At 29.2% G+C, this 26,754-nt stretch overlaps 1 protein-coding gene across 8 annotated transcripts in view; it reads right to left on the reverse strand.

Moving 5' to 3' along the window:
• The window catches only part of LOC129913862 (polypyrimidine tract-binding protein 3), a 525,860-nt gene that overhangs the window by 349,693 nt on the left and 149,413 nt on the right, over window positions 1–26,754 (reverse strand). For 2 of the 8 annotated variants that reach the window (XM_055992807.1, XM_055992804.1), the window contains one exon: window positions 20,332–20,847. The exons of the other annotated variants lie outside the window; for them this stretch is intronic. The gene's annotated coding sequence lies outside the window, so the exon portion shown is untranslated. The remainder of the gene's footprint in view (window positions 1–20,331; window positions 20,848–26,754) is intronic. 8 annotated transcript variants of the gene reach the window in all.

Below are 26,754 nucleotides of genomic sequence, written 5' to 3' on the forward strand. Positions count from 1 at the left end.
TGTTTACCTAAGTCTACAATCAATCAAAAAAAAAATTCAGATGGGTTTCCTCTCTTCACAAATCTTCAAAGTTTTCTAACTACCACTTTAAACTACACACTTGCAATTAGGTTAACCTTTCACCATCACTACCAATTTAATTTGCTTTCAGACAAAACAAGTGCATGACGGAAATAATGGTTTATTCACTTGTTGCTTTACACTGTTAAAATAAATCAAGAAATTCAACACAAAAAATCACAAAAAGTTAAAAAAAAAAAAATATAAAAAAGAAAAAAAAGTCCTGCGGTAAAATAAGGAAGCCGTCAGACCGTTAAAGAAACTTAAAGTAAAGACAAAAAAGAAAAAAATCACGACTTATAGTTTTCTGCAACAAGTTTTGAGGTTGAAATGCATTAAAAGGTCATTATTTTTTATATTTTCAATGCAAAGTGAAAATTGCCGTTTGAAAGAGATTGTCTCCTAAATTGTCCTGCAAAATTCTGAGCATCCATCCAAGATGGACAAAAAATGAACAAAAGAAAATAATTATTCATTTCAATTGCTTAAAATGTTGTTTTAAGTTCGTAAATAATGGAAATAAGTATTCTCTTGGTTGTACTTAGGTAATTAAGAAAAGACTAAAGAAAATGACATCTTTTTTATTTAAAAAACAGAGGGAAATATATTCCCATCGAGGATTTTCTTAAATGTTTTTTTTTTAATCCAAATTTTGAAGATAGTTTTCGGCGTAAAATAAAGTTCCAATGAAAAAAAAAACTTATCTTTTAAAGCATCACACATCAGAGAATTATGGAGCTTTTTTGAAGTCTCTTTTTTAATCCTTAAAAAAAAAACACATTTTTTTTTCTTCAAAAACAAAAAACCTAGAATCAAAATGTCTCTTATTTAAGCATAATCCTTTTACGGTTAAAAAATTAAAATGAGTCAAAGTGATTTATTTTTTTTTATTCTGTTTGAATCAGCAGACAGATTCTACACACTGATGATGGTTGCATGCAACAGGTCTTCGATGAGGGCAAAAAAACAATACCCACAATGTCCCCAGCAATTACACATACTTCATACAAATTGATTTAATGAAGACGACGACGATGATGATGATGACGATGAAAAGAATGACGACGTAGATACTTATCTACGTAAAAAGACTTAAGCCATTTACGCTCTCTCACTCCTTCGCCTTTTGCTGAAGCCTTTGCCATTTATAATAAAAATAGAAGAAGAAGATGAAAAATGTGGGCTTGGGATAAGAATCTAAGCATTGTTAACCATAAAAGACAGACTTTTGTTCGGTTCACTTATAACATCGCTGTTTTTTTTTTTTTTGTGAAAAATACCTATCTTTCTTTTTTTTTTTTTTCTTCTCCTCTTGTTTTGTTTGGAGAAAATGGAAAAGTTTTTCTCCTCATTTCGTGAAGAAGAAAAATAAAAAATATCTATCTTCGTCTTCCGTTCTTTTTCATATATGTTAACCAAGTCGTGTAGCATCACAGCTATACCTGAGGGTACTTTTTCTTTTGTGAAAAGTTGAAAGGATTTTAATTTGATATGTTGTGTGCGTGCAAACGGTGAAATGGTGAAATGGTCCTTGTGAAAAGAACTTGTCTACATTTTAATAGCAAATTAAAAGTTTTTACGATTATTAACTGAAGACTCGACTTGTATATGCGGTAGGTAGCATGTTCGTTTTTTTTTTTTTTTTTTTGAAAAATGATGACGTGCTTTCTTGCCAAAAATTATATATTTCCTTTTTTGGACATACTTACATCAACCATTAGGCAAACTTTCACTCACCCACACTCATGTTAAATATGACGATGACGACGTTTACCCTTATGATTTGTGATTCAGTGATGATGGCTGAAGATGGGTATTCATTAGGTGAAGATATACAGAAAAGTGTACTTTAATTACAAAAATAGGAAAATATTCGTATTTGAGGTACAAAGAGCTAAAGGTATTAAAAAGATGCTTTCAAGATAATACATTCGTTTTGGTATTAGGAAGTAGGTACACTTTGGTCAGAGAAAAATTTGTAGTATTCTTAAGTGCACTACTTTTCGTTTTGTGTAGTTGTTTTCAGAAGAACTTAAGATATTAAGTTAAGAGTCACGTAAAGCAAGGATATACCCTCTTAATGTTTTGTCCTAATTGAAGTTCCATTTAAAAAAGGTTTTCATTTTCATTCGGCTTTTAAAGTTGATATTCGGTAGAATGAGTTTTAGTTCTTGGTAAAATTAGCTATGGACTTTTTCAAAGAACACAATATTACGTATGTTATTGTACAATGTACAAATTCTCAAAAGTTGACAACTACCAGAAAACCAATTCGAGCTAAGTTAACATAAGAAGAAAAAGGCAAATTAAGAAGAACAAGAGTATTATTGTATTCTTAGAAGCTATAATTAGGTGTAATCAGGTTCTCCTTAATTAATTTGAAATTCCTAGAAATTTCTTTGAAACCTCGTTTTTTAGTATTATCTACAGAAAATCATTTAGTTATTCAAATTTATAAGGGTTTTTGCAAAGTATAACTACAGTTTTGTTTGCTATTTTTATTTTTATGGTAGCTGTTTTTCGATATAAGTTGAGAGACACATTTGATTTTCGAGTGTTTTATGTTCAAAAAATATACATTACTTTTTTTTTAATAAGCAGATTCAAATTTAATTAAGCCCTGATTTTTCAATCGCCAGTTAGACTATCAGAAGAATAAACGTCAGTATAATTTTAAATTATTCGGTTCGGTTTTTATATCAAGTTAATGCTATTTAATTCATTTAGATTTGCGTTAAATTTGAGTTTGATGAAATTTGGTACAAAACCCTATCAATTTCTCTAGGAGTGGCCACTATCTTAAATTTTAAAGGAAATTTTTTTTTACTGAAACAATCTACAATCCTATTTATGCAAGAATCTCGAAAGTAGTTGAACTTAAAAATTGTTTATCATTTTTAAGAAAATATTATTCAAAACTTAAAAACGAAATTTGAAAAAAATCTTAATTAAAAATGCGATGTATAATCATTTTTAGCAAAAAAAAAACAAAACCGACTTCCATGGATCAAAACTGGGTTTTATGGTTTTTAAAATAGTTCCTATGGCTAAAAGCTTTCCAATACAAAAAGAATTATCAAAATTGGTTCACTCAGTCCAAAGTTATGCGATAACAAACATAAAAAAAAAAAAAAAAAAAAATACAGTCGAATTGAATACCTCCTCACGGTGGTCTTGAAAACGCGGCAGGGTTTATAAAAATGGATCCCAAAAGTAATGATGCAGATTTGTTCGAAATGATCTCAGGTTTTCAAATTTGTAAATTTAAAAATCGTACCTGATCCCTTTTTTGAGTTACAGGCATTATACATATATATACATTTGACTTAGAATGGGGGAAAAAAAATTAAACAAAAAACAATAGCACACTATAATGTCCTATACCTTTTTGGAAAGCTAAAATATACTCCTTGAATTCGATGTTTATTTGAAGTTGATTGAGTAAATAGTTTTTGAGAAATTTAATTTTAAAGTTATTATTTAAAAAAAAAATATTTTTTTTTCTTTTAGTTTATTTTATTCATTTGTTTTTTAATAAAGGGTAAATTTTTTTTACACAAACCAATGCTCTCATTGATTTTAAGTCAAAAACAAAAAACCGCATGTTTAAAAGTATCTTATAGTTTTTTAAGATTTAAGGAAAAATGTATCTTTTCTCCAAATTTTTTTTAGCTATTTTAAAATTTTTTTTCAAATAAAAAAAGAATTAGCCTTAAATCAATTGGAAAAAAAGGTCACTGTAACACGCTGCTGATCAGGACGTCTTCTTTTTTTTAAATTAATGCGAAAGAAGATTACGGATTCATGGAAAATGGCTCTTACGATGAAAATCGAGAAACGGTTTTGTGGTCCCTGAGGACCTAAGCTGTCCTGAAATCTATGTTATGTGGGATATTTTTCTGATATACGTAATATACATAACTCTTACATTTCAAAAATAGTCCTGAAATATTCAGAACGTTATTAAAATAATTTAAAAAAATATAAATATAAAAAAAAAAAATACAAAACTCTAAAAATGGCAAAAAAAAACATTTAAAAAAAAACTCCAAAAATAAACAAAAAACCTTAAAAAAGGAGCCAAAATACCACTTCGTTCTTGGGGTTGATTCTGAGTCACACTAAGTGTGATTAGAACTTACAAATCTATTGATTAAATAACCATTATACAATTTTTTCCTTAGGAACAAATAAAACAAATATAAAAGTGCCTATCTTTTTTTTCCATTTTTGAAAAACTAGAATAGTTTTTTGCATTTATTTTTAAGGATTTGACTAAGAACAGTCAATTTTGAAAAAAAAACTTGCTACAAGGTTCAAATTTAAAAAAAAATTAACTGAAATACAAAAAATTATTTTCTTTTTTTAAATTTTGATTTTGAAATTAAATTTCTCAAAAACTATTTACTCAATTAACTTCAAATAAACATCAATTACAAGGAGTATATTTTAGCTTTCCAAAAAGGTATAGGACATTATAGTGTGCTATTGTTTTTTGTTTAATTTTTTTTTCCACCATTCTAAGTCAAATGTATATATATGTATAATGCCTGTAACTCAAAAAAGGGATCAGGTACGATTTTGAAATTTGCAAATTTCGAACAAATCTGCATCATTACTTTTGGGATCCATTTTTATAAAACCTGCAGCGTTTTCAAGACCACCGTGTCCTCCTTTTTGGAAGTCGGTAAAAATGTTATTTAACTGCAAGTGAAAGTAGAACCTTCGACCTTTTTTCAAGGGATTAATCTAGCCTTAATTTGGTAAGCACAATACGAGCATTAAGGCCCTAGCCCATAGAATCCGTTGCGTCCGTTCCGTCAATCCATCCGTTGAAGTTGAAGGATGGGACAGAAAGGGGTGACACATAGAATACGTCGTATGACGAATTGCTTTTTGACATCTCACTTCAAATTCCAAGGTGTGTTCGATATTTTATCGCTGAATGCGTGCACTAAGGAAGTTCTGATGCAAGGAAATTTTTACTATTATTGTTGTTCTTTTTTTTAATAAAATAAAATTCACGAATAGATTTCCTGTAGGTACTTGCTCTTCAGTTAAAACAGAAAATCGAACTCATCTATTTATGACAACCAATGTCAAAGGATACGACGGATGGAAAAGTAGAAAGTTGGGCTACTTCTTCCGTCGAATCCGTCCGATCCGTCGCTTATGGGTCGCTTTCCTAAGAACGTGTGTATTTTATCGAGCTGTCAGTTGAAAACTTCGACGGAACGGACGCAACGGATTCTATAGGTTGGGCTCTTTATGAAAATAGATAGGAGTTGAAAAGAAGAAGGTTCTAAGTTTCGAAATAGGATAGAAATAAGATAGGCGAGTAACGAAATTACACATTCGTGAAGTGCGGGTGAAATTCGCCTCGATGGTAAACTGATGAACATTCTTTGAAGCGCAAGTACTACGGATGAATTGTTTTGAGGGGACGAATGCAACTGGCTGTTTCATCAGTGTACTGCTTATAAAAATAACGACAAATTAATGAGACTATACGTCGGATTTCGACAAACGTAATTGTATCGGTTATTTATTTATCACCTATCATTTTTATAGCTCGATTACGTATTCTATCCAAGAAACTCAAGAATCAAATTATACTCGAGTTTTAGACGAATGTATGCCTTAGAAATAACCTCTAGATCGGAAGAGGATACAAATTTCTTTCATCTTCGGAGGAAACCTAAACATTTCGTAGCTGTTTAAGCGGTATCGAATATTATGTTCATTCCACAGAATGTGATTTGTAATGTACTTATAAAGAATGCAAAGCTTTTCGGTTTCTTCGATCCTAGTACCACTCATAATAAGCAGCTTTTTGTTTTTCTAGCAAAAAAAAAAACTGAGGGTACAATCATCAGCAATACAGTTGAGTGGATTAGAAGTTTTGAAAAGAGAAAGTTGATATGAGAAAAAAGATCGGAGACAGAACGGAGCCCTGGGGCACAATAGCATTTTTTTGTTTGAGACTTGAATCCTTCCTATACCACTTATATAGAACGAAAGAAGAAAAAGCAAAAGGTGAATGTTTTTTGCAAATGGCTAAAAATGTTTACTGTCTTTTGGACATTTCAATATTTTTTCCTTATTTCTTGATTGTGTAAAAATTGGTTCGTCGATAGGGTTGGCTTTCTAACATTGAAAGCTTTTCTCTTTAAACTTGTGTTTTCCATTACGATTTTCAGATAGTAGTTTTTACTCCAATATTTAATCAGTGTATGGTCATCTTCTAAGAACCTAACAGAAATTTGGAAATAAGATCGACACAAAAAATGGAACTTTTCCTATGGGGTTGTTTGTTTTAACAAATGTTAGCAAATATACAAAACAAAGCACAATCTCCTGGTGTCTTGCATACCTACGAACATCTGATACCATCTTCAGCTATCATAATCCCCCTATAACTGGACTATAAGACCAACGAGCCATCACAATACCTTGATCCTTTACTAGAAAAAAAAAAAAAAAACAATAATCCACAAAAAAAAATATTTCAAAATCAATTTAGTCTGAATAAAACAAATAACCGAAAAATCACACAGTAAAACAAAAAATTTCCAAATCTGTGTCAGTTGTTGGTTTTATCTTGATTTCAATAAAAAAAAAAACAAAACCCAAACAGTATTCTCTTCTATATATTCACAGAGGATACGCACAATTTCCCTCACAAAAAATCTTCAAAGCGGCGGAAAATCCTCATGACTACGTAAACTTTTCGATTAAAAAATTATTTCAATTCTTACGCAACATTCCTTCGGTTAACAACTTTGTTGATTTCCTTTTTTTTTTTTGTTGTTGTTTTGTACCATTTGGGCCCTACAATTTTGTCGGTTGGTTGGATATGATATTCCTTACTGCTGCTCACTCTACTCTATATCGCAAGATCCGGTGTCCTTAATCTTTTACTTTTTTAATAATTCAACCCTACTTTGCCGTTTCACTAAATTGCACAACTTTCACCCCCATCTCAATCTTTCTATAAGTATGTGTTGTAAGAATTGGGTTGAGGAGAAGACAAAAAAAAAACCAACCACCACCACCATCGCTATCAGTACCGCTGTTGCCGTCAAGAGAATTGAGTAATAAATAATAAGAAACGTATTCATGCGTAACAAGTGAATTTCATACTTTACAGTTTTTTTTTTTTGTTTCGTTGTTGTTGTTGTTATATCTGCATGTCCTGTCTGCTCTGTGTTGCTGTCACATAAAACGGATTCGACGAGGTATCCCTTTTGCAAAATACCGCTGCCGACACAATTCTTTTTTAGGCGTAGTCAAGTCTGTTATTAAAAAAAAAAAGTAACATCCCGAGTCTCAAGTCCGAAATTGCGATAAAGATGAAGATGACGCTGACAACTCAACAACGACGACGAGGATGTGGAGGAGAAAACTACCTTTGTATAGTCGAGATAAAAAAGTTATAGCATCTGCTACTTCTACTTTCATCCTGCAAAAAGCTGATTAAAGTGTAAGCGTACACAGAAACAGGATACCACCCGGTGTTGTGTGCGAAATAGCAAAAAAAAAATAAAACGTATATAATAATAAAAATGAAAAAAGAAAATAAACAAAACGTTCCTTCGAAACGGTGGACAGGTGACTTGGTGTATGTTCATTCGGGGTCTCTAGATGCTTATCATCAAATTGAAGCTATCCTTCTTGCCGAAGATGGGCTGAAAGACAATTGACCAAGTAAGACCAAGGAATTCATGCTCCTTATGTTCACACGGAATGGATAAGATAACGATTCGCTTTCTTATGTTTTTTTTTTTTGTACTTGTTGGTTCCACTGAAGACTGACTTGACCATTGATGCATAAATAACGAAGGAAAGATGCCTTAGTTTTCCAACAACTGCTTTCGGGTTATTTTTTTTTTTAACGTCTTGGGTCTTCATTTCTTCTGGACCACAACTGACAGTCATCAAAATAATAAAATGCAAGAAAAACTTTCTTTCTTTTATCCTTTTACTTGGAAATTTTTTTTTTTTATACAGTCTTTAGAGTGTCTCTGTTCTGTGTAAAGCAGAGCAGATGCAAAAACGGAAGCGCACGTGCCATTGATTAAAAGGGTTTTTATGCCAAACAACTCTTTTAATTATATTTTTATATCTTTATGTGGACTGGTGATTATGGGCTTTAATGTCGCAATGGGTTATTAAAATACAATTTTCGATACGATTATTAACAGCTTTTTTGTAAGAAAAAAAATATGCAAGCAAGGTGTTACTCCATTTTTTGTTTAGTGTTGGTTTGGTGTCTTTCTTTTGTAGCACCTTCTTTCATTTGTTACTTTGTCAGGTTTGGTATTTTAATTCGATTGGACGTGGAATTGTTTATGAATACAAAAAAAAAAAAAAAAAACTGGAAGCAGTGTTAACTTAATTTATGTGTTGATACCAATTAAGTTAGCTTTCATTAAACAAAGTAATGGTAAATGGTAGAAAATTTGTCGGAAAAAGATATATATTGAAGCTTTAATAAATTGATCTTCAATTAAAGGACCATTTACATTCTGCAGAAACAGGTGCTGACAAAATACGAAAGTAGCTGATTCGACCCAATTCAGTCTAATAGTGCTTGATGTGATGTATGGAAGTTGATTGGAAAGTTTTGTGCAACTTAGGAAATGACCTCCTTTAGAACTTTTTTCTTGTCACTATAGTCCATGCAGCAGTGTCTGTTGAGTTGAGAAGCTCATAAAGTTTAAGGTTAAAATTGTTGCCAATGGAAGATAGTTTGATACCCACAGAAAGTGATAGGGTTTACACTTTTAAAATGTGTCTTCTATGTGGCAACCCTGTTTTGTGTCACATTGTGTATACTTTAACCTTTAACTCTGTCGAATGTTATTCATTTTGGCAGAAAAGTTCTAAGTGTTAGTGTTTTTTAGTCTTTAAGTAGGGTTGCCAAATACTTGTTCGTATTTTAGAAAGAGCTGAGCACCCAACATTTTTCAAATAGAAGAGTGTGTTAGCTAAAGTTTGGTGTACAGCAGGCATATCAAACTCAATGGCTTTCGCGGGCCAAAATAACAGGGTATAAATTTCTATGGGCCGCAAAAAAAAGAAACAATTAGAATTTTTATGAAACAGATTTATTTTTATAAAAGAACAATTATGTAGTAATATTAATGTTTTCTGCCTGACACTTGGTATTTCTTTTCTGCTACCATCTTCTCTACTTGTGGGGAAAATTTATTAGAAGTTATTACTTTTAAAACACCCCAGGTTTAGATCTGTAATTCTAGATCTAACAGGTGACTTAATTCCATTCATTAGTGAAAACAGCTGCTCGCATCGAAAAGTGCTTCTAAATATACAAATTATTTCATATGCCAATTTTCGAGTGTTCTCCAATCTGATTGGTAGATACTTTTATAATAATTTTTATCAAAAAAACTAAACCGACTACCATAGTTCAAAACTGGGTTTTATGGTTTTTCTCATAGTTTCCATAGCCATAACTGGACAAAATTTAAATGGAACCACACTGCAGGGCCCAGCTTTCTAATACAAAAAGAATTATCAAAATTGGTTAACACAGTCCAAAGTTAAGTGGTAACAAGCATAAATAAAAATTAAAGGCGAATTGAATACCTCCTCCTTTTTGGAAGTTGGTAAAAATTCAGGCATCCCAAATTCATCGATTTTAGATCTTAAAACGGAGTCACACTGGATTTCGATTACCTCCATTTGCAAATGATTAGGTACTAACTCTATATTTATAAATCCGTCTCAAAAAAGATATTTAAAAAGCGAATTTTTTTCATTGGAATTCATTTCAGAAAAAGTAGCGACAATAAGTCGATTGCAGATCGAATTTTTGGATGTTTGGAATTCGACATAAATCATTTTTTACAAATAAACAAATTAAGAGCTTTTTCCCAAAAATTCACCTAAGTTGAAACAAACCGTGTGGGTCTTTTTCGCTGCTTTCCCATCTGCACTGGAGAAAAGATAAACAATTATTTTCTCCAATGCTAATTTCAGCAAAAAAAAGCTTTTTTTCAACACAAAAAATGTTTGCTTACCTTTTCACCAAACGGACAACATCGTTTTGAAATGGAGAAATTTGTGTTCATTATAGACATTTAAATTTTATTTTTTTAAACAGAAATTGAATGTAAAAAAATTGAAAATGCAAGTTGTACCTAAATTAAGCTTGGGCCGCACAAATATAGAATGTGGGCCGCATGCGGCCCGCGGGCCGCAAGTTTGACATGCCTGGTGTACAGCTTAGTTTCAGTTCATAAAAACTTATATGCATTTATTCAAAACAGATTTTTTGTAGTTTTTTATTTAAACTTGAATATAGTTGCCTATATTTGTATCCCTTATATATTTTGTTTATAGTTTTTTTTTTGCGCTATTTACTCTTTACATTTTTTCCGAATACTATAAAATTGGGTTGCCACAAAGAAGCTCCAATTTTAAAAGTGGAGAAAAGTTTTTTTCCCTATCAATTTTAAAGGGATGTGCTTAAAAGCGATTTTTAGAAGTTCTATAACAAAACTGCTAGAAATTTTTAAAAAAAAATCCGAGAAAAGTTTGCACTTTTTGTCTAGGAAATAAAGCCAAAATTTGTATGAAGAATTTTTTGGTTAAAAAAAAACAAAATCTGGAATAATTTCATCTGGCTTAATTTTTGGGAGCCAATCAAGAACTAAGTAACCTAAACACGCCTCGCCTACAGATTCTTTCTTTATCTCTTGGAAATTGGCGATAAATCCAGTTCGTTAAGAAAGTTGTGAACCCAAAAATCAAACATTATTTTGCAATCAATTTTTAATACAGTATTGAGAAAACTTCAAGTTTTCGAACAGAAGTACATACATACATATGTCAGAAAAATCCCATCCTGAGAGTAATTATAATTCAGCTGACCAAGTACCTCCTAACGTAACCTGCAAATTAATTTCCATTTTGTAATTTAAGATGCAAAACGTTCTACATTTTTTTCATTGATTCATTTCATTTTAAATTATTTATGAAGACGTCAATCATATCGATTTATAACACTTTCAGTATTGTAATTGGAATGATTCTTTTAGATATAAAAACAAATATTTATGAATCAAAATCATTTTTTTTTTTTTTTTTTTTTGTTTTGAATGAAAACAATCTTGCATCTGCATGAGTTTTTATTCAATTCTGATATTCAAATATCTTGGCAGTTCTTTATTAATACATCTCTCTCTCTACATTCTACAGCTTAGCTGTCACTTTCAATGAATATGAATTTCGAAAGGAATTTTACATTAAATGACATCGGGACATTTAGAATTTTTTTTTTTGTTCATTCCTTGTTAGACCATTTTTTTTTTCGATCGGAAATCGTTACATCCTCATACTTTTATATTCATCTTAAATAATAGACAATAAAAAAAAAATGATGAAAGAATATTGAACAAAATGATTTTTAGGTTATTGTCGTCGTGTCGGGCAAATATTTTCATCATTTGAATTTTTAGTTATTATTGGTCAATCGATTTTTGTTGAAGGGTAAACGAATATGTTTTAACAAGAACGAGAAAAGTGTTTTGTCAGTTACAAAATGTTTGGAATTTTTTCATTGATTAAAATGATTTTCTACCAAACTGCTTTGAACATTTTTATCAATAGTTGCCAATGAAAAATTGACTCATCTATAATGTATTTTCCACAGAAAATATATTGATTGATACAGAAGCTAAAAAGTTTATAGTCTCTTAAGATTGTTGTAAAGTTAAATATCAATGAAACGCTACTTATCTTTAAACAATTTTTTATCACTAAATAAATCGACACTATTTATTTTAAGTGCATACTCACTTCAAACTATCTAATTGATGTTTACTACAAGAGCTTTCAAGTGGTTGACTGTCTTCAAGTGATTATAAAATTGTATTATGATATTTCAATTAAACATGTTTATAGCATCTCACTTAAAGAGAGAACAATGAAAATAAACAATTATTTTAATTAATAATAAGAAAAAGACCTAGCAATCAATGGGAGAAAAAGTGCTTACCTATTAATTAGTATTCAGAAGCCTCCTGTCCGCAAGTTCATATGACTTCAGGGTAGGTATATTAGGAAATTAAAAAAAAACCAAAGTACCTTAATCCTTACTATAATAGATTTGAAAAATGAAAAAGTGTTAAGTCTTAGGTTTAAATTAATGAATAATTAGGTAGATAGACTGGGTTAGACAAGGAACACTTTTGTGGTTCAAGTTGAAAGAACATTAAGTAATCCAAATAATTTCCAAATTTATTTATTTCCAAAACATAATTACCTCCGATTCTGATGAATTTAAAAAAATTAAAATTATTTATTAATTAAAAAAAGGGAATTAAAATTGCTGTTGTTTTGTTTTTTAATTAAAATTAAGTTTTTTTTTTGAAGAAACAAAATTTTTATTTTTTAAAATTAGATGTTTTTTATTTTATACAAAATTTTAAGTTTCATGTTCTGGGGCCTCAAAAATATTAGCATCCGTCTTGAAAGTTTGAAGTTTTTATTCTTAATAATAATAAAAAAAAAAACGATTTCCTTAAGAACACATTATGTACCTTAGACTGGGCCAAAAAAATAAAATATTTTTTTTTTTTGAAAGTTACTTCGAAAATCTTGTTCAGGATGATGAAAAAAAAATTTGGTGAAAATTTGAGCCGTTAAAAAAAATTTTAAGAGGTATATCATCGGTGTTTTTTATTTTTATACATGATATGATGTTTTACAACAGAACTGCTAGACGATCAAAGTAAAAAAAATTTCTGTTCATTTTTTCTTATATAAAATTAAATTTCCTACAAAAAAGATCAAATTGAAAATTTTCGTCAGACGAGCCGTATTCGAGTAATTAAGCTTTTTAAATCGAAGTGTTTTTTCAATTTGACTGTTTCACTTTGGAATTTTGTGATGAGCAAATAAGTGAATAGAAAAATAAAACCTCGACAGATTCTTATAGGAAATTTAATTCTCTACAAAAAAGGTCTTCTAGTAATTTTCCCTAAATTGAGTTTTGAAGAAGTTATTCACGATTTAAATCGAGAAAAAAATTAAAAAATCAATTTTCAATTTCAAAATTTTCTAATTCACTGAAAATTCAATATTTTCAAATTAGCAATATGTTTTCTTGTAGGGAATTAAACGTTCTATAAAAAGTTCCTTGGCAGCAAATTAATTGCTTTAACCGTTAAGAAGATATTCGTATCAAAACCAATGCCCACTGATTTCAATAGTTTTCTTATGACAAGTATGCATTTGCGATTTGAATACGATTATCTTCTAAACGGTTAAAGCAATTAATTTGCTGCCAAGGAACTTTTTATAGAACGTTTAATTCCCTACAAGAAAACATCTTGCTAATTTGAAAATATTGAATTTTTAGTGAATTAGAAAATTTTGAAATTGAAAATTGATTTTTTAATTTTTTTCTCGATTTAAATCGTGAATAACTTCTTCAAAACTCAATTTAGGGAAAATTACTAGAAGACCTTTTTTGTAGAGAATTAAATTTCCTATAAGAATCTGTCGAGGTTTTATTTTTCTATTCACTTATTTGCTCATCACAAAATTCCAAAGTGAAACAGTCAAATTGAAAAAACACTTCGATTTAAAAAGCTTAATTACTCGAATACGGCTCGTCGGACGAAAATTTTCAATTTGATCTTTTTTGTAGGAAATTTAATTTTATATAAGAAAAAATGAACAGAAATTTTTTTTACTTTGATCGTCTAGCAGTTCTGTTGTAAAACATCATATCATGTATAAAAATAAAAAACACCGATGATATACCTCTTAAAATTTTTTTTAACGGCTCAAATTTTCACCAAATTTTTTTTCATCATTCTGAACAAGATTTTCGGAGTAACTTTCAAAAAAAGAAATATTTTATTTTTTTGGCCCAGTCTAATTGTACCTACGTATTTTTATTTTACTTACTGAACCGAAATAGTCACATAACAATCAAAATAAATTTTTCCAGCAAAACTTTAAAAACGCTTGTAATAATAAAATTTTAAAAAAATTGTATGAAACTAAAACTACCCCTAAAATGTGAAAAATGAAAATATCTAAAAAAAAAAAATTAGAGCTCCTAGAAAGCAACCAGTGTGATTTTAAGACTTAGTGAACACAAATGCATTATATTCGATACAAATTTTGAAATTTTTCTGGAAAATGTTAACAAACAGTTAAAATAATCATAACTTTAAAATTAGTAGGTACGAAACTACCCCCAAAATGCTGAAAACTAAAATATTTCAAAAAGTAGAGCTGCTAGAAAGAAACCAATATGATTTTTGAGATAACTAAACCCAAATCTAGAAAAATTTGATATAATTATTTCTGGAAAATTTTAAAAAGTTGAAAATAATTGTTGGCCAGTGTAATTACTGTAATTTAATTTAACTTTTGCTCAAAAGGACTGGGTAATAAGTCTATTGTAAATAAAAAGTAAAATAAATAAATTAAATGAAACAAAATACATTAAAAATCTTCATAAAAGTAAACAAATTATTGAAAAAAAAAATCATTATTGCAAGACTAGTTATAAGGTTCCAGAGATTTTTAACAAATCCACTAAAAAGTCTTAAATTCAACAAGTTTTTGATTAGGTTACAAAAATGAAGTATGAAGCATTAATTTAACATACATATATAACTTGGTTATTTTAATCAAAATTTTCAAAAAGGAGAAATAGGTAAATAAGCTATATCTTCTCTGTCACAAATGTAACATATCCTCAATTTTAAACTATACCTTAACAGATGAAATGTGTTCAGTAGTGCTTGAAATAGCTAATATTTCCGTAAATAAACTTTAAACAAAGATCATTGTTCTTCTATATTTGACAGTAAAATACAAAGAAATAATAAACAAAAACATTACAAACCATATTAAAATAGGGAAACAAAAATGTATTATTGAGTGTTTCAGTACCTACATTAGAAATCATAGAAGAGTCAAAAACAGAAATTGAATATAATAAAAAAGTCAAGAATGATTTGTTTAATGTCTTATATATTTCCTAGACTAGACTATCATCATTAATATTTTATTTTTATGACAGTTCTGTTTATATTTATGTGACTGTCAATTTGTGTGTATTCTTTTTTTATATTTGATTATTGTGGGAGGTCTCTCTTAAATCTTAAATCTTATCTGATATTTGCTTTTAAGTTTTTTTGTTGGTTCATATTTAGTCTGTAATTTCAAAGTTTTTTGTTCTTTGATATAATTTTTCTTTAATTTAATCAAAATAAGAACACAAAAATCAAACAAAACATCTGGGGATGAAAACATACATAAATAATGGATAAGTACCATTTTCTAAAGTAAATAGGGTGTTCTAGTTTTTATCTTCCTCTTTAATCCTAAAAAGGGTTGGTAGCCCTTTTTCATAAAATAAAATAACCGATAAATTATCCAAATATAAACAGATAAACACTGTTCGGAAAACTACTATCTTTTACATTTCACGTGAATAATATTGGAGTTGGTAGAAGACATAAGTAGTTCGAGTGAGAAATGTACTTGATCAGATACCTATGAATAGTTACAGGGCAAAAAAAATCGAATGCCTTATTCGATTTCACTAGTCAAAAAGTTTTTTTTTTATAGAAATCAAAGTATATTTTTCTAATGGTTTTTTGTGCGCTGAGCTCGAATCTGAAGTCAGAAGAATTCTATCACATCACGTTTTTGACATATTACCATGCCAAAAATCAGAAAAATAGTGTTTGGGACGTTTAAAATTCAATATCTCAAAAACTTTGCACGTTAGAGCTATTCTAGGGCTTGATTCAAATTAAAAAGGTCAATGACCATTAGAAAAGTATAATTTGGTTTCTATGGAAAATTATTTCCCGCTAATATTACTGTCATTTACGAAAAAATCAATCTTAAAAATCGTTTTTTTGTTTTTTTCAATATTTTCTTAAACAACAGTAGTAGTTATTCCACACAATCTTTAAAAAACGGGTTTAAGCTAAATAATTGCATTCCAAACTTACAAAAATCAAAAATTTTTTCGGTAACTTTTTTGATTGAAAAATAGACCATTTTTTTCAAATTAAATTCGTCAAAAATCCAAAAATTAACTTTTTTGCTCAAAAAACATTTTTAATAGATACATAACAAAGTAATTTTTAACCAAGTTTTGTTGAAATTCAACTATATTTCTTACTAGAACTTCTAGAAATGTGAGCAGAGTTTCTTAACAAAGAATGTATGATACCTACTCTATACTCTATTACTTTTTTTCAAAATCTAATACTTTCTTCGTAAAGCGAAAAAGACAACAATCAAATGCTTGACCCGATCAATTGCATGCGGTCAAAATTCCACCCACATCTAAAGAAGCTCCATTTAAAGCAAACCCAACAGTGTGTCATTATTTGATGTCTAAATCTGATCTATAGAAAAAAGAATTTGTATAAAGAGAAACCAAAAAAAATGATGGCATCACAATCAAATTTTTCGAAATAATCACAAACTTGTGACTGCTTCTGCTCCAACATACAAACAAAAGCGACTCGCGATGATGAAGTGGATATTATTTGCCAAACTTGGGAAATTTTAATCGCAGTCCGAAAATCGCTTGTTATAAACTTTGGATAAGTCCAGACTGACATGGATTTAAAAGTGTAATCATCAAAATTTATTCCAAAAAATTTCTCTCTTTGAATAGCATTGTTGCCTCGTTACACAAATAATAATGGAAAACCGAATGACAGACGGACGCCATCCATCCAGTAGCTGAAGGAATCGTGTAATCAATCCGTTTTCTGCAGAAAACTTCTGCAGAGCTACTTCGGCTACTAGACTAGAGTGTGTTTGCAATACTCGAATATTCATGACTGACATTCGTAATTGGCCAAGTATTTATGTCATAATGCAAAATGATTGACTTTGATGTTATATTTCTGCGGGTTAGGTTGAAATGGCGCTGGGCTGTGATGAAGGAGTGGAACGACAGAGACAACGTCTCACTTATTGACCACATAGTGTCATTGTAAAGCCTTTGTTCTCTAGGCTCTAAAGCCTTCAAAATCTCTTTTTGAGTCTTTTTTGTTTGTATTTCTTTTTGGGGCCAAACGCATCAGCTGTGTGACAATTATTACAAATTGTCGGGCAGTTTATTTCCATTAAAGTCAATTGGTCTAAATTCACTCATCTGCTTCTCTGGCTGACTGACTGGCTGGGCTGTGATGACGACAACGACTGTGTTTCTCTCATTGCAACTCAAAAAAGGCAGCTGTAGAACGTTTTATTTTTTTATTTTTTTTTTTTTCATCAAACTAAACTGAATAGGGTCGACGCTGCTGACGCGACGGTAGGGGAATCATACTTCTGACGAAAAAAAATATATATATATATATCAAATGTCAGAGTGTGGAAGTGCTGAATTCAACAAACGCCACACATATGATTCCAAACGATGAAACCCCCCAACGCTAATGACACTGCTGCAATTCAGATGGCGCGCGGGGGGTTAGGAAAAAACGGAGGAAGGGAAATGCTAAATTTATGGGATCACTTTTTATTTTTCAATTTTTTATTTACATACAGAAGTTGGATGAGCATTTTGAGTGCTTAGTTGACACACAAATACACATCCATTTTAGACACATGCACTCATACTGTCTTGGATAGGTTTTTTTTTTGTTAATTAATTAAAAAGGAAGAGAGAGTGTGAAATAAAAAATTGATACGACTCGTCGTTCTTGGTCGAGGAATGGGATATATTCATTCTGGTATTTATATGATGCATTCTGGCGGGCGGCTGCGACGGTAAAGGCAGGGATATGTTGTGTTGTGGATTCTCAAGTGTGACATGCGACTCAAGTTGAGTTTTAATGGACTCTACTCCATTAGACGAAAAATGACATTGCAACGAGCGAGCGGGATTGTGAAGAATCAAGAACGAGGAAGGTTATAAACAGCGCATTTATAGTTTTATTTTTTTTTTTTTTTCTGAGTGTGTGAATGTGGGATATACAATAAGTGAGGGACAAAAAGGGGCAATGGGGAGAAGTGGTTGTGGATGAAACTGATGAGATAATTTATTGCTTAAGAAATTTTTTCAAAGTGTTTTTTATTCGTTTTTTTTTTTTTTTAAATTCATTTTCAAGGTCCTTTTGCTTTTGATCGTTAAGTGAATAGAATTTCGGATGAGAACTTTAAATGATGTTAAGAAGGTTAGAGAAGTACCTACAAAACCGAAATTCAAGGTGTGTACTTAGGCACTGCAGGTACAATTATTATCTACTTCTTCGTAAAAATGTTTTGAAAATTTTATTTATAAAGAGAGAAGCAGATTTTAGAGGGGTTACCTATTTAGTGAAATTCTTGAATTTCTCATTACGATTTAGGATATGTTTGGCTGTGAGTACAAAATGTTTTCTGTTCAAAAATTAGAAGTCCGGAGCAGTCACTTGGTCGTCATAGACGTTTATATTTTTACTTGCTCTATAGGGTAGGTAAGTATTGGTTTCGTGTCGAAAAAAAAAACTGAGGTCTTAATCAAAAACAAAATTAAGATTATGGAGAATTCCGAAACAGTGGGTCTTGCAATTCGTGGACGGATTTTCTTCAAATTTGGTACAGATGATTTTTATAGAATTCTGAAATTTGTTTTTTTTTTTATATCTCAGTTAGAAAGTGTACCTCCCATACAAATTTTTCAAGTTATACTAAATATCTCAAAAAACTCTAACGATTTTGATTAAACTTTGCAGAAGTAATATTCAAAGCAATTGCAATAAAACTGCGTTTTAATTAAAAAAAAAATATAATTTTTTTTTTTTTCATTTAACAAAATTTGGCCCTAAATGTCGGCTTTTCCCCAACATCAACAAAATTTCTTTAAAATTTATATAGAGGCAGATCTTAAAATCTACAAGACAACTAGGTAACATAAAAGTACTTTGAACTGCAGGAGCAAGTACATGCGACCCAGTTGTTCATCACAAAATCGTATTACAAATTCCAGGAATTAATGAGGTAGTCCAGTTAATCTGCACTAACGGAAAAAAATAAGCGATAAAAAAAACTACAAAATTTGTTGAGTTTTTTCAAGTGACGGTATTTTCCTTAAAAATACTTTTTTAGTGACTTTGGATTCTAGAAAGCTCCTTTTTCATCTCCAGAGAAGCATCCCCATATTATCACACCTTAGGTTTTGAGGGCATCCGCAAAATGCAATCAGAACTTATTCTTTCTTGCGGTTCTCTTCGCGCATGGAGCTTGTATTTTGATTCTTCAGATAAGTAAAAGATGATATTGTTCCACATGTCTTGAGTCCAATTTAGGAGCCCAGAGCAATCGTTTTTCTTTGACTCATTTTGGAAAATCTGCCTTCAGTACCGGCTTGAGTCCAGCTTTCACGAGCCTTTTTGTCACTGAGCTTGTAGAAATTTATTTCTCTGTAGGTCGAAACAGATAGTTTTTAGGGTTCACCGAAGTCTTGAACTGATGCCGACAACACCAAAAAACGATCTTCTACTGAAGTCGTTTTTTTTGCCTCCCTGAGAATTTTGTTCTGCCTTTAGTCACGGTTTGACTATATTTTTCGAAATTTTACGTGTTTTCAAATTGAGACGTGACAAACACAAAATATTGGCTTTATGTTCTGAACTGATTTTTCGAATTTTTGTTCACTAGGTAAATCACTTCGGTTCGTATTAAACTACTATCACGAGTCAAATGCAGCTCTTATTGACAATAACATCAACTTTTAAAAAACGTTAAAAATTAAAAATTAAAATATGAAAAAAAAATTGATTGTTACGAATAAAAGTTTGTTGGTACAAACAATTGTTTTTCTCACATTTTTTTTTTTATTTTAGAAATTGGAATGTTATGATTTTCTTTGGAAAAATTAGACACTAGGTAGCTTGCTACTGTTTAACAAAGTTTTTGATAAAAAATTTAATTTAAAAATAAATTAAATTTCATTTGCTCGTTCATTCGCTCATTCGTTGGTCGCTCTCATGTAAACAGTGTTTTAAGCGTGAACCTTGACTAACTTCATTTTTTTTATCAAATAAAATATATTTTATAGGTACTCCCTATAAGCTCATTAAAAAGAATTAATAAATATAATTAATTTCCTGAAATTCTATCAACAATAAATATTTACTTATTGTTTAAATGCTACATTCTATCTTAACAAAAAATAATGTCATTCAAAATTCAAAGAATTTTATAAATTTTCAAAATATTTAAATATTATTTTTTTTTTTTTCTTTAATATTTTCAACTCACCCAAGTTTAACAGGAACAGCACATTGGCGTTCCTTTTAATTACTTTTTTATTATTATTTCAGCAACAACAGCAAAAATATTTTTTAATCTTAATTTTTATTAATTAATTAATATTTTTATTCTCTTTTTTTTCTTAGTAATATTGAATTGCTAGATTTTAAATCAAATTAAAAAAACAAAAACACACATAATAATCATCACTACCACTAATTTTTTTTCTTTTATTAATAATTTATTAAAAAAAAAATCAAATAGCACAATATTTTTCTTTTCCAGAAATCAGTTCACCATATATATGTATATTATTTAAATAATAAACATTGCACTATTTTGTTGTATACACACAATAACACATCTCATAGTGGGTGGTGGTGGTGGGATGGGATTTTTTTTATTTTATATTTTAATTTTTTTTTTTTTTGTAAACAGGACGAATTTTTTATTGCTCTTCTCAATAGTTCAGCGTAAATATGTGAATCCTTGCGCCACAAAAGAAGAAAATTGAAGCGCTGCAACCTGAAAATCGAATATTTCGATGAAGTGAGTTTGATTCATTTTTTTTATTTTTGTTTATATCAAAAAGATACAAAATTTTGTATTAAAATTTTTTTTGTGAAGTGTGTGTGATTTTTGAATTAAAGGAAAATTAATTTGAAGCAGCATAGAACATTGAAAGAGAGAAGAGCAGTAAGTCGGTGGAGATGCAATAGCATTTATTTAAACAAAAAAAATATATATAACAATAGGAAGTTTTTTTCATCACATAAAAATTTAATTTTAATATAAGAAAAAAATTAAAATATTAACAGAAAGAAGAAAAAGATTTAGAATAATGAAACACTCAGAGCTTTTATACAAATTAAATTTAAGTTTAATTTTTGTTTATATTAAAATTAGCATTAAAAATGTATAAATTAAAAATAAGAAAATGAATTAAAAATAACAAACTCACACAGGGAAAAGCTCATAGTAAATGTTAATTAACATACTTTTGTGGTGATCATGTTTCGTATAGTATTTTATTAAATATATTTAGGTATTTATAAAAATATATTTTATTTAACTATATAGAAACATTTAAAGTGATGAAAAGGAACAATTGAATTAAAATGAATCGAAGAAAATATTTGAGATAGTGTAGTGTGTACATACAACAAAGAAGGCAAACAAACAAAAAAAAAAATAAAACAAAAAAATAAATAAATTTAAAAAAAAATAAAATACGAAATACTATGAATTTTTGTTTCTTCTACTTATTTATATATTTTTAGTTCTTATTTTGATTACATTGTTTAAGATGATATGTTTTTGTTGTTGATAGGTTCGATGCAAACAAGAGAAATATGCAAATTCAATTTAAAAAAAAAAGTTTTTTAAATAATTTGACAGAATATTTTTCACTTACAATTTCGTAATACAAAAAATAGAGAGATAGAAAAAAATAATAATAGAGGAAAAATGTATTCAATAAGGCGAAAGTGTGATTAAATGACAAAATAATTTTATTTTTTTAAACTAGAGAAAAGTATATTTATGTATATATTATAATTTTGAAATCCATCTTCACTGTACAATAAGATGTCATAGAATAAATGTTCTTGTTTTTCTCTTCATATAAAATGGTTTTTGTATTTCATTTTTGTTTTTATAAAAAAAACAAAAAAAAACATGATATTGCACAATAGAAATATAAATGTATTTAAAAAAATGTAGAAAAATTGTTTCTATCTTTTTGTTATGTTATTTTTTTTTTCTACGCAAGAGAATTTGATTAATTGCTTTTAGTTAAAATTGATGAAAACAGTGCATGCGGTAAATTAAATAAAATGAATTATCTTAGCTATTCAGATGAATGCATTTGAAAATGAAAATGTTTGAGTAAAGTATGAAAATATTTGAAATTATTTCATTTATATATTTTTTTCATAAAACTTACTATTACTATTAAGAGTATGGTAAATACCTATGTACTGCAGAGTGATTTTATATGAATAAAGTGAAAATTTAATAGTAAAGTAATTAATACGAAATAAGGGATTTCAAAATTAATTTTTTATTTCACTTACCTTCCACACTGAGGGAAAAAACGCAACGTAAAATTAATATGAAACTTAAAAATAAAATTGAAACAACCATAGCCGTATTTAGGGGGGGGGGGGGGGGGTTTGGGTGTTTAACCCCCCCCCCCGAAATTTTTTTTCATAAAATCAAAAGATACCTATATTATAAACATATACAAGTCTAATATGTGCAGCACTAAATGATTTGTTTTTGTATTTTAGTGATTTGATTACCTATATGAAAATCTCCCTTAAAATCACTACCAATTTTGCATCGTTGCAGAAGCTGTCGATGAAGTTTGTATAAAGGAAAAAAAAAATTGTTTGGTCCATCACAAAGAGTTTTTATCTCTTTGACCATTTCCTTAAGCACTATGTTAACACCTTAAAATGCTCTTTTAAGAACCCTTTAAATACCACAAGTACTTATGCAGGGTTTTCGGTGCCGAGACTAAACTATGCTTTTTCAAAGTATTTCGGTGGCCGAACTCGAATCCAAACACGGACTTATTCGATCACATCTCGTTTTTGACATATAACCCTTAAATCTATTTAAATCTTTCAGACATCTTTTCTACTGTCCGAGATATCATCAGTTGCTTATTACCCACTTTTGTTCTATGTTAACCTTAAATCCAGTATGTAAGCGAAAATAAATGTATCGATTTTTTCAGAGACTGTAGTACCTACCAACGCCATGAAATAACCTCGAAAACTGGTAAAAAGCGGGATTTTCGATTTTCTAACGGGAATATCTCAAAAACGCGATGTGATAGAATTTTTCTGAGTTCGGATTTGAGCTCAGCAACAAAAACTCTGTAACAAAAACCTTGTTGGCCATACTCAAAATAAAAAAAATGCAATTATACTTTAGCAATGGAAGAAAAACTTGTTTTTATTTCTAAAAATTATAAGAGAAAGTAACGGGACATTTTGTTCTTCTCAATATTCTCGTTTTTTGATCCCCTTTAATAAAAAAATAGTAGGGTGTCGCTGCAATACTCGGTTTTATATAAATAGCATTTTTATATGGTGCGATTATACTTTTGCAAAGCACTGTATTTACAACATTTCGTTATTATTTTGTTTCAAATTATATATAGGTATTAAACAATTTCAGTTTATTGTTAAATTTCAAAGTGAAGTATAACAATGGTCAACAAAATTAAACTTCTTTTTTGTTACAGAAACCAGGGTATACTCTTCTATAGGTTTTTTGTGTGCTGAGCTCGAAACCGAAGTCAGAAAAATTCGATCACATCAAGTTTTTGAGATATTCCCGTTAGAAAATCGAAAATGCCGCTTTTTACCAGTTTTCAGGGTTATTTTTTAGCGTTTACTTATTTTTTTTTTAAATTGAATTTGTAACAGTTTCTAAAAGAATTAAGTTTCGTCTCTCTGAATCCGTTTAAATCTTTTAAATATCTATTTTTTTCCTCGAGAAATCATAACTTGAAATCAAAGTGCTTGGGGCATCTCATATTTATTTGCTTTTAATAGCAAATATCGAAAAGTTCTGTACCAATCGCTTTCAAATTTTGACATAATTCTTTTAGAAACTGTTACAAATTTAATTTAAAAAAAAATAAGTAAACGCTAAAAAATAACTTTGAAAACTGGTAAAAATCGGCATTTTCAATTTTCTAACGGGAATATCTCCAAAACGTGATGTGATAGAATTTTTCTGACTTCGGATTCGAGCTCAGCCTATAGAAAAGTATACCCTGGTTTCTGTAACAAAAACCTTGTTGACCAGTGTAATTAGCTCATGTCAAACAACTTGGATTATTTAAAATTTTGGTTTTTAAGTTTTGCTAATTTCATTTAGAACTCAATAGATAGAATGTACCTGTCAATTTTCTGCTACAAAATTTCAGTGCAAGAAAAAGTACATTTTTCAATGTTTTATATATTAAATTGTACGAAATAATTTTTTTTATAAAGCCTTAGATTGGTTAAAATTTGTTTCTTAAAAAAAATTTTTTTGCTCGCTAACGCTCGCAATTTATATCAACCAACTTATCACTCTTTGTACTATTTGATTTAGCGGGATTTAGAATCGACTGCAGTTACATATAGTTGATACAAAGTATTGTGATTTCTAAAAAAAATTTTGTTTGGTCTGAGCTAACCCCCCCCCCCCCCCGAAATGAAATCCTAGCTACGGCTATGGAAACAACGCAAGAAGATTTTTTTATTATTGTCGGACTTTAGCTTTTGATGAATTTTATCACTCTAATTTTCAACAGTGAGATAGCACAGTGGTAAAGCATTCGCCTAGTAACCCAACAGTTGTAGGTTCGATCCCCAGCGGCTGTTCATTTTTTCTTATTTTTTAATAAATTGGTGCTTTTTCTTAAGTTAAAACAACTTTGATTTAAAGATGTTTTATAACGGTAAGCCACTTTAAACTAACGATGTTCTACTTTGATTTTAAAATTTTCGTCTTCAACGCAAAATCATTCCGAAAAATAGTTGAATTAACGTGGTTTTCGCTGATTTTAAGTTGTTTTTTCCCTCAGTGCATTTATAACTAAAAAACAAAATATTTATTGCGAATAAAATTATTCTGCGTTAGAGAAAACGTTATTCTGCATTAAGAAAACATCAATGCAAAATTTGTATATCAAATGTCTGTTTTCTAATATGCGTCGAATTTCTTACAATCTTTACTTTTTGGCCTGACACCATCTTTTCCAACTGCGTATTTGAAATATTTTAAAATGAATTATTGAAAAATCTAGAAATATTTTATTTAAAAAAAATTTCAAGACTGTAGAAGTGCAGTTTAATGTTTTTCACTTTAAGCCGACAATATGATTTCTTAATTCTTAAATCTTTTACTTTAATTTATTTTCTAAATTTTCATCAGTTTTTCCATATCAATAGAATTCGAATAATGGATAATGTCGTTTATTTATGTATAATAACTCAAAATGTTATTGTTCTATATTTAGTATCAAATTTAGTAACGTGGGCGTGACATCTGATTTTGGAATAGTAACTCAAATGTCTATAAATTAAGAAATAAATAAATAAATGAAAAAATACAATGAGGCACAAAGCTTGTCAAGATTATATGAAAATAGTTTAGAAATTGTAATGGGTGTTAAAAAAAAGGGCGTTACGGGTGTGACCGATTCAAATTTCAAAATACACTATCAAAACAGTAGATCTTTAAGGTCGCAATGAATCTTATACTCAGAATTAAAACCAATTAACTCCTATGCAAGCTTAAGGAACTCGGTAGAAAAAACCTATCACTGTACTGTGCAAACGTTCGTTTTAAGGGAAACGAAGCAACGGGTAGGTACTTTTTGTTAAAGCAGAAAACACTACAGCACTTTTATCTAAGGATCTTGACCTAGTCTGCAATTTAGGAGAAAACATGACCAAAAATAGCTGAATTAAAATAAGTAAAAAAAAATAAAAATATGGAATGAAAGACAGAACTAATACTTGGTAACTTTATACAGATTCTGAAAAGGTTTATGACAACTCAAAGAACAAATTCAACTGGCACTCAAAAGTTTAAAACTGATTTAACTCTGAGGTAATTCGTTTTTTAGAATGACATTGTATAAGTATAAGAATTGGGAGCTTATTTTGTTTTCAATAATTCATAACTTTTTGATGAGTTTGTTAGGTAGGTAATCATCGCATTTGAGAACTTATGTATTTGACAACAAAAACTTTGAAATAACATTTGATAATTTTTGTAGTAAAAAAAAATAAAAAATAAATACTTTTAAGTTCTTGACAAAATAGTAAGTGCCTATCACAAAAAAGACTTAAGTCTAAATGTTTCATTAAAATTGGAGAAACTTCAAATATTCTTAAAGGCCACTCACTATCCTATAACCAACGAAATATAGTGAAAAATATCAAACTTATCCTTGAAAGTTTAATAAAATGCGTAAAAGAAACAAATCCTGTGACATTTTTTTGGAACTTTAGAAAAAATAAAAGTCAAAAACAAAATAGGTAAGTTAAAAAGGAAAGTTTTTTATTTAAACTTAATATCTTAAAAGACTCAATATTGTTACTTGTTTCAATACCTTATAATGTCTTTTTAAAAATTTTAGCTTTTTCTCATCACATCATATTTTTTTTTTTTTTTTAAGTATCTATCCCGAACTCAATAAAATATCAAACCTTACGAAAAAGTTCAAGTTTTTTTTTTAGCGAGAATTTTATACTTTATGTGCTGCATCAATAGAACTTTAACTTTGGGCCATTCATAAGAATGAAGAGGAAAACCTGTCCATCATTCAACTTAAAAAAAAAACTACAACAGAACATAAGAAAAAAAAAGAATCTATAGAACTTTTTCATAAACTTTTCTTCGCGTTTTTCTTATTTT

This window comes from Episyrphus balteatus, chromosome 3 (assembly GCF_945859705.1).
Source record: "Episyrphus balteatus chromosome 3, idEpiBalt1.1, whole genome shotgun sequence".
In the NCBI taxonomy this organism is placed as follows: domain Eukaryota; kingdom Metazoa; phylum Arthropoda; class Insecta; order Diptera; family Syrphidae; genus Episyrphus; species Episyrphus balteatus.